Raw genomic sequence first — 10,264 nt, forward strand, 5'->3', positions numbered from 1 at the left:
AACCCTTGTTAAAGCATCAAATAATTAATAAAAAACAAAAGCATAAAAAAAGAAAAATGACAACTTAAACATCAATGTAAGTTCTCAATAAGAAATAAACCATATCTGGGGAAAAATTATTTGAGGTGTACACTTTTTGTTTTGTTTAAAAGGTGTGTGTATTGTTTTTCTTTAACTGTTATTACAGACTGAGCCTGTTCATGGTGGAGAACAATACATTTTTACAACAAAGTAAACAAACCTTTGCTGTGTAGGATGCCTGCCTGGTCGTTGGACCAGTTTGTTGTACGATGTCTTGTTTGAGGACACTTCAACACGTGAACGGGAGGGATTTAACCGCCAGCACTGTGATGAGTAGACAACCGCTACCTCCAGAGCCACACAGTTACATTAATTACACACAGCTGTGATTTTAATGCTTTTTTGGTTGCATGTGGATTTTGATAATCAACATTTAGGGATCCCGTGGAGGCCTTTTGGTGGTAATGGACCTATCCTAGACTATGTTGTCAATGGTTCATGTCTGGCTGGAGCTTTGTTGCATGTCAGTCCTCATCTCTCGCTTATCATTTCCTGTCATCTCTACTCTCTCTCTGATAGCCTCAGACAACGGACTCGTCTCTGTACTTGTTCTTCTGGAACTCAGTGCTGCTTTTGACACAATTGATCACACGATTTTACCACAGAGATTGGACAATGTTACAAGGATGAAAGGAACTACATTAGACTGGGTCAAATCGTACTCATCAGATAGATTTCAGATGAGTCTTCCAGACAAACTTCCAATGCTTCCATTCGGAGATATCATCAGGAAGCACTGCACATTGTTATGCAGATGTGACAAGCTATACCGTTCTATAAAACCAAATGAAACTAATCAGTTAGTAAAACTTGAAGCCTGTCTAAAAGACATAAAGGCCTGGATGACCAAAAACTTCCTGCTTCTAAATTCAGACAAAACAGAAGTTATTGTACTTGGTCCTAAACACCTCCGAAACTCTTTCTGTAATCACTTAGTTACTCTAGATGACGTTTGGTCACACATATGTACAGACGTTTGATTTGGTTCTAGATGATCTGTCAGGAAGATATGGTTCTATGAAATCTTTGTCAGGAAATATGGTTCAATACGATCTCTGTCACGATGATGTGGTTCTATTAGATGTGTCAGGATGATATGGTTCTATAAGATCTGTCAGGATTATGTGGTCCTTTAAGATCTGTCAGGATGATGTGGTTCTAAAAGATCTCTGTCAGGATAATGTGGCTCTATAGAATCTGTCAGGATGATGTGGTTCTATTAGATGTCAGGATGATTTAGTTCTATAAGATCTCTGTCAGGATGATGTGGTTCTATGAGATGTGTCTTGATGATTTGGTTCTAGATGATCTGTCAGGAAGATATGGTTCTATAAAATCTTTGTCAGGAAATATGGTTCAATACGATCTCTGTCACGATGATGTGGTTCTGTTAGATGTGTCAGGATGATATGGTTCTATAAGATCTGTCAGCATGTTGTGGTTCTATCAGATCTGTCAGGGTGATATGATTCTATAAGATATGTCAGCATGTTGTGGTTCTATAAGATCTGTATGGATGTTGTGGTTCTATAAGATCTCCGTCAGGATGATGTGGTTCTATAAAAACTCTGTCAGGATGATGTGGTTTGATAATATCTGTCAGGATTATATGGTTCTATAAGATCTACATCAGGATGGTGTGGTTCTATAAATTCTGTCAGGATGATGTGGTCCTTTAAGATCTGTCAGGATGATGTGGTTCTAAAAGATCTCTGTCAGGATGATGTGGCTCTATAGAATATTTCAGGATGTTGTGGTTCTATAAGATCTGTCTTGATGATGAGGTTATATAAGATCTGTCAGGATGATGTTGTTCTATAAAATATGTCAGGATGATGTGGTTCTATAAGATCTATCTGATGTTGTTGTTCTATAAGTTCTCTGTCAGGATGATATGGTTCTACAAGATCTCTGTCCAGATGATGTGGTTCTATAATATCTGTCAGGATGAAATGGTTCTATTAGATTTGTCAGGATGATATGGTTCTATAAGGTCTGTCAGGATGATATGGTTCTATAAGATATGTCAGCATGTTGTGGTTCTATAAGATCTGTATGGATGTTGTGGTTCTATAAGATCTGTCTTGATGATGAGGTTATATAAGATCTGTCAGGATGATGTGGTTCTATAAGATCTGTCTTGATGATGAGGTTATATAAGATCTGTCAGGATGATGTTGTTCTATAAAATATGTCAGGATGATGTGGTTCTATAAGATCTATCTGATGTTGTTGTTCTATAAGTTCTCTGTCAGGATGATATGGTTCTACAAGATCTCTGTCCAGATGATGTGGTTCTATAATATCTGTCAGGATGAAATGGTTCTATTAGATTTGTCAGGATGATATGGTTCTATAAGGTCTGTCAGGATGATGTGGTACTATGAGATGTGTCTTGATGATTTGGTTCTAGATGATCTGTCAGGAAGATATGGTTCTATAAAATCTTTGTCAGGAAATATGGTTCAATACGATCTCTGTCACGATGATGTGGTTCTGTTAGATGTGTCAGGATGATATGGTTCTATAAGATCTGTCAGCATGTTGTGGTTCTGTCAGATCTGTCAGGGTGATATGGTTCTATAAGATATGTCAGCATGTTGTAGTTCTATAAGATCTGTATGGATGTTGTGGTTCTATAAGATCGCCATCAGGATGATGTGGTTCTATAAGATCTGTCAAGATGATGTGGTTCTATAAAAACTCTGTCAGGATGATGTGGTTTGATAATATCTGTCAGGATTATATGGTTCTATAAGATCTACGTCAGGATGGTGTGGTTCTATAAGTTCTGTCAGGATGATGTGGTCCTTTAAGATCTGTCAGGATGATGTGGTTCTAAAAGATCTCTGTCAGGATGATGTGGCTCTATAGAATATTTCAGGATGTTGTGGTTCTATAAGATCTGTCAGGATGATGTGGTTCTATAAGATCTGTCTTGATGATGAGGTTATATAAGATCTGTCAGGATGATGTGGTTCTATAAGATCTGTCTTGATGATGAGGTTTTATAAGATCTGTCAGGATGATGTTGTTCTATAAAATATGTCAGGATGATGTGGTTCTATAAGATCTATCTGATGTTGTTGTTCTATAAGTTCTCTGTCAGGATGATATGGTTCTACAAGATCTCTGTCCAGATGATGTGGTTCTATAATATCTGTCAGGATGAAATGGTTCTATTAGATTTGTCAGGATGATATGGTTCTATAAGGTCTGTCAGGATGATGTGGTACTATGAGATGTGTCTTGATGATTTGGTTCTAGATGATCTGTCAGGAAGATATGGTTCTATAAAATCTTTGTCAGGAAATATGGTTCAATAAGATCTCTGTCACGATGATGTGGTTCTGTTAGATGTGTCAGGATGATATGGTTCTATAAGATCTGTCAGCATGTTGTGGTTCTGTCAGATCCGTCAGGGTGATATGGTTCTATAAGATATGTCAGCATGTTGTGGTTCTATAAGATCTGTATGGATGTTGTGGTTCTATAAGATCTGTCTTGATGATGAGGTTATATAAGATCTGTCAGGATGATGTGGTTCTATAAGATCTGTCTTGATGATGAGGTTATATAAGATCTGTCAGGATGATGTTGTTCTATAAAATATGTCAGGATGATGTGGTTCTATAAGATCTATCTGATGTTGTTGTTCTATAAGTTCTCTGTCAGGATGATATGGTTCTACAAGATCTCTGTCCAGATGATGTGGTTCTATAATATCTGTCAGGATGAAATGGTTCTATTAGATTTGTCAGGATGATATGGTTCTATAAGGTCTGTCAGGATGATATGGTTCTATAAGATATGTCAGCATGTTGTGGTTCTATAAGATCTGTATGGATGTTGTGGTTCTATAAGATCTGTCTTGATGATGAGGTTATATAAGATCTGTCAGGATGATGTGGTTCTATAAGATCTGTCTTGATGATGAGGTTATATAAGATCTGTCAGGATGATGTTGTTCTATAAAATATGTCAGGATGATGTGGTTCTATAAGATCTATCTGATGTTGTTGTTCTATAAGTTCTCTGTCAGGATGATATGGTTCTACAAGATCTCTGTCCAGATGATGTGGTTCTATAATATCTGTCAGGATGAAATGGTTCTATTAGATTTGTCAGGATGATATGGTTCTATAAGGTCTGTCAGGATGATGTGGTACTATGAGATGTGTCTTGATGATTTGGTTCTAGATGATCTGTCAGGAAGATATGGTTCTATAAAATCTTTGTCAGGAAATATGGTTCAATACGATCTCTGTCACGATAATGTGGTTCTGTTAGATGTGTCAGGATGATATGGTTCTATAAGATCTGTCAGCATGTTGTGGTTCTGTCAGATCTGTCAGGGTGATATGGTTCTATAAGATATGTCAGCATGTTGTGGTTCTATAAGATCTGTATGGATGTTGTGGTTCTATAAGATCGCCATCAGGATGATGTGGTTCTATAAGATCTGTCAAGATGATGTGGTTCTATAAAAACTCTGTCAGGATGATGTGGTTTGATAATATCTGTCAGGATTATATGGTTCTATAAGATCTACGTCAGGATGGTGTGGTTCTATAAGTTCTGTCAGGATGATGTGGTCCTTTAAGATCTGTCAGGATGATGTGGTTCTAAAAGATCTCTGTCAGGATGATATGGTTCTATAAGATCTGTCAGGATGATGTGGTTCTATAAGATCTGTCAGGATGATGTGGTTCTATAAGATCTGTCTTGATGATGAGGTTATATAAGATCTGTCAGGATGATGTGGTTCTATAAGATCTGTCTTGATGATGAGGTTATATAAGATCTGTCAGGATAATGTGGTTCTATAAAATATGTCAGGATGATGTGGTTCTATAAGATCTATCTGATGTTGTTGTTCTATAAGTTCTCTGTCAGGATGATATGGTTCTACAAGAACTCTGTCCAGATGATGTGGTTCTATAATATCTGTCAGGATGAAATGGTTCTATTAGATTTGTCAGGATGATATGGTTCTATAAGGTCTGTCAGGATGATGTGGTTCTATGAGATGTGTCTTGATGATTTGGTTCTAGATGATCTGTCAGGAAGATATGGTTCTATAAAATCTTTGTCAGGAAATATGGATCAATACGATCTCTGTCACGATGATGTGGTTCTATTAGATGTGTCAGGATGATATGGTTCTATAAGATCTGTCAGTATTATGTGGTTCTATTAGATCTGTCAGGATGATGTGGTTCTTTCAGACCTCTGTCGGGACGATGTGATTCTATAAGATCTCTGTCAGGATGATGTGGTTCTATAAGATCTCTGTCAGGATGATGTGGTTCTTTAAGATGTCAGGATGATGTAGTTCTTTAAGATCTCTGTCAGGATGATGTGGTTCTACAAGATCCGTCAGAATGATATGGTTCTATGAGATCTGTCAGGATGATTATGTTCTATAAGATCTGTCAGGATGATGTGGTTCTATAAGATCCGTCAGGAGGGTGTGGTTCTATTAGATCCGTCAGGATGATATGGTTCTATAAGATCTGTCAGGATTTTGTGGTTCTATAAGATCTCTGTCAGGTTGATGTGGCTCTATAGGATCTTTCCGGAAGAGTTGGTTCTGTAAGATCTGTCAGGATTTTGTGGTTCTCAGGATGATGTGGTTCTATAAGATCTGTCTGGACGATGAGATTATATAAGATCTGTCAGGATGATGTGGTTCTATAAAATATGTCAGGATGATTTGGTTCTATAAGATCTATCCGATGCTTCTCCGTCAGGTTGATATGGTTCTACAAGATCTCTGTCAGGATGATATGGTTTCATTAGATGTGTCAGGATGATATGATTCTATAAGATCTGTCAGGATTGTATGGTTCTATAACACATGAGGTTGTAGTTTTATTAGATCTGTCAGGATGATTTGGTTCTACAAGATCTGTCCGGATGATCTGGTTCTATAAGATCTGTCAAGATGTTGTGGTTCTATAAGATGCATGGATGATGTGGTTCTATAAGATCTGCCAGGATGATGTGGTTCTATTAGATCTGCCAGGATGATATGGTTCTATAAGAACTATCAGGATGTTGTGGTTCAGGTACCCAGTACCAGGTATCTGGTTGATATAGTCCAGGGAGGTGATTAATGAGATGAGCAACCTGCAGGTGGTGATCAGTTGGAGTGGTTGCAGCTGTTCAGAATGGTGAGAGGTGCGGCCATGGGAGGTGACTGGAGGCGGGCAGAGGAGGACACAGAACAAAACACCAAACACATGGGCGGCATGGTGGTGCAGTGGTTAGCACTGTCGCCTCACAGCAAAAAGGTTCTGGGTTCGAATCCGGTCCTGGGCCTTTCTGTGAGGAGTTTGCATGTTCTCCCTGTGCTTGCGTGGGTTCTCTCCGGGTTCTCCGGCTTCCTCCCATCATCCAAAAAACATGCACCTCAGGACTGTGCTGACAGGTCATCATTGTAAATGAGAATTGGTTCTCAATTGATATTACCTGGTTAAATAAAGGTCAAATAAAACAATAACAAACAGACAGGGATGACAGCACACATGAGGAAAGGTGATTGGGGACAAAAATAGAGGGAGACACACCAGGATCAGACAGGGATCCTGACAGAGCCTGGTTCTGTTAACAGATGCTCCGCCCACCTCTGAGCCTGGTTCTGTTAACAGATGCTCCGCCCACCTCTGATCCTGGTTCTGATAACAGATGCTCCGCCCACCTCTGAGCCTGGTTCTGTTAACAGATGCTCCGCCCACCTCTGATCCTGGTTCTGTTGGAGGTTTCTTCCTGTTAAAGGGAGTTTTTCTTCCCTCTGTTGGAGGTTTTTCTCCCTTAAAGAGGAGTTTTTCCCTCCTAGATTATGTGGGAATTGTTGAATTGTTGGTTTCTCTGTATAATATTGTAAAGTCTTGCTGTGAGGACTTTAATGTGTTAAGTGCCATGAAATAACTTGTATTGTGAATTGGCGCTATATAAATAAAATTGAATTGAATTGAATACTGTCACTATCAAATAAAGGCATAACATATGACCAAATAATAATAATAATAAACGAGTTCAAGTGAATTTGCTGCAGCCTCAAATTTAAACCGAAACACTGAAACGAATGGAAATGCTGGCAGATTAAAAAAGAAAAGAAAGGCATAACTTATCTTAAACACATTCCATAATATTAGGCTATTTGTTTTCTTTGCATATCCACAATCATAATTTAAGCAGAGACACACCGAGATTGGAACTTAGATTCACTGCTTAGTAAACACACACACACACACACACACACACACACGCACACGTACGCACACGCACACGCACACGCACACGCACTCACACACACACACACACAGCATATTAACACCTAACACAACCTGTAACTGTATTGACTGCTCTTTTTGTTATTGACTGCTCTTGTTGTCTTTGTGTTATTCCCTTAGTGGATTGTCTTTTTGTGTTGCAATTAATAAAACAATTACAAAACAAGTTTTTTGTTTTTGCTTACATCAACATCTTAACGTGGTGGAAGCTGCTCCACAGTGACCCAGCTGCTGCTTTAGGTTAGTTAGTAATGAGGTTCACTGAATACAGAGTTTGTATTATGTATTAATGAGCATCGAGCAGAGTTACTTCTTAAACGCCATTGATGAACACATCCACTACTGCTCCCTCAGTTTCTCATACTTTAGCCGTCAAAACTGTCCTTCCTCGGTGAAACTTCAACTATTCATGTTTCTGCAAAATAAAAACCTCAGAGACCACAGGTGTAATGATGGAGGCTTTTGTTTTGGCTGTCACCTTTTAAGTCAGAGATGCTGACAGGAGGCCGGGCTCTGCTCGGCAGACGTCAGCTGGGGCCGAAACCCCTGCGGGTCCAGTGCATCCCCGATATAAACAACATCGACCCTGACCTTCACTTAGTTACTTCATTTAAACATTTCATTTCAGCCTACAACAAATATCTGCAGTGGTAAGCAAAACGCCTGCGTGTAAAAGTTCTAATGCTGTTCACAGACTCATGTTAGCTCATAAACTTCAGCTCATCCACACTGAGGGCCAAGGTTTCCTCTGCAGAGTGAGCGTGTCAGACCTGTTGGGCATTTTATTGAACAGAGACACAGAGTTGAACTCCAGTGATCACATGCTTGGCAAGAAGTTGATTTTTGATTTTTTTTTTTTTGATTTTATACACTTTATTAATCCCCGAGGGGAAATGTCTTCACTACAGCAGGGGGGCTCTCAGGGGGGAGCTGCTGCAGCAGGCTGCCACTAGCTCGGCGCCAGGTAACCTGACCTGAGGTGCATGTTTTTTTGGATGATGGGAGGAAGCCGGAGAACCCGGAGAGAACCCACGCAAGCACAGGGAGAACATGCAAACTCCGCACAGAAAGGCCGAGGACCGGATTCGAACCCAGAACCTTTTTGCTGTGAGGCGACAATGCTAACCACTGCACCACCGTGCCGCCCTTCGTTACTAATATTATAAGAAATTCATCCCCTGGTATTATGAGAACGAGAGGTGGTTAAATGATATAAGACACCATATACTGGCATTGACCTTCATGTCAAAGAGAACAAAACAAATCATCCAATATACTTAAGCACACCTAAAGCTACAAACAAAATTAATGTATTAACAACACTGATAAAGAGTGATGTTGTGGTGTTAATAAATAAACTGCATCAACGCTTTGAATGCGCCTAATTCATTTTGCAAACATCAATTATATGGACTAAACTGCTGTGTGTAAATTGTGCATAAATGACGCAGTGTGACACTGTGGCCCGCAGCTGGAAACATTACGAAACCAGATGAGTAGGTGATTGTGCTTTTTAATTACCTCTTTTATGTGTGATTTAATGGCAATAGTCTCCTCCACCCAGCTCCACCTCCACTCCCCCTGCACAAAACGCACCATTTCATTTCATCTAATTAGAAAAAAACGGCCTGATTCACATACAATTCAGAAAAACAAAAGTCAGCTTAGTTTTCCATTAGATTAATTAAATTAAAATGTTGCATTAAAAAAAATGTTTTTTAATAATTCATGTAAGTGGAATTAAATACGCAGGACATCTGCTAAACCTGTCTGTAGGCCCTGTTAACGTGGGCTCTGCACACTGAAGCCCCTGAAAAAGCTCTCAGCAGGTTGGGCTGGTGGAGGCGCAAACTCATAAAAACTGACACCAAAATAGCACCACGGCACCTCTATAACGACACATCTGGGTGCAGCCGTGTTCGCATCACCCACCAAAATACGAATGTGCTGGAAAATGCACCAGGAATGGAAATAGGGCCCAAAATCTCCATGTACAGCAGCTACATTTTAATTGAGATTTTCTCATGCACCTGTGTCGCTAAGTTTCTTCCTAATTTTAAACTAAACAGCCTGCCCGGCTCAATGCTCCAAAATGTCCAAAAACCAGAGAGTCGATCCGTACAGGGACAGAAATAAACAGGGACAGACAGGGGCCAGACACAGAAATATTTAAATGGGGACAGACAGGGACAGACACAGAAATAAATAAACAGGGACAGACACAGAAATAAACAGGAACAGACAGGGACAGACACAGAAAGAAATAAACAGGGACAGGACACAGAAATAAACAGGGACAGACAGGGACAGACACAGAAATAAATAAACAGGGACAGGACACAGAAATAAACAGGGACAGACAGGGACAGGCACAGATATAAACAGGGACAGGTCAAACACAAGAATGTCTCTGTGGAAAGATACTGTTATAAGGTCTCACTTTATTATGTAAAGCTATGACTTGTGTTGTAATATAAATCAAACTGAGGTGAATTGAATTGGATTAAATCAAAGTTGATGGTAGTAAATTTCACTGGTGACCAATCACTAGAAATACGATGACTCCATGACACAGTCTGGGGAACCGGTGATCCTCTGAGAGACATGTTCTCCCTCAAACTTCATACATCAATCAGCCATGATGGAGAACAGGAAACAGCCTTCAGTAAACACATCACTCTCATAATTTGGGAAATATATCCAGACATATTTGCGCTTGCTGGTATCACAGAAAAGAGGACAATTGTTCTGCCTCTCTTAATTATTACTGCTTTTCTTTGCTTTCAACATTATCTGTATTGTTTACATAGCAACACCTCTTGTGTAGAATGTCTTCATTTGTCTGATTGTGTATTTATTGTTGTTTTGTTTTATGTTTTTGCCTT

The sequence above is a fragment of the Embiotoca jacksoni genome, unplaced genomic scaffold, assembly GCF_022577435.1.
Source record: "Embiotoca jacksoni isolate LCO1_2020_lvr unplaced genomic scaffold, fEmbJac1.0.p SCAF_59, whole genome shotgun sequence".
Taxonomy (NCBI): domain Eukaryota; kingdom Metazoa; phylum Chordata; class Actinopteri; family Embiotocidae; genus Embiotoca; species Embiotoca jacksoni.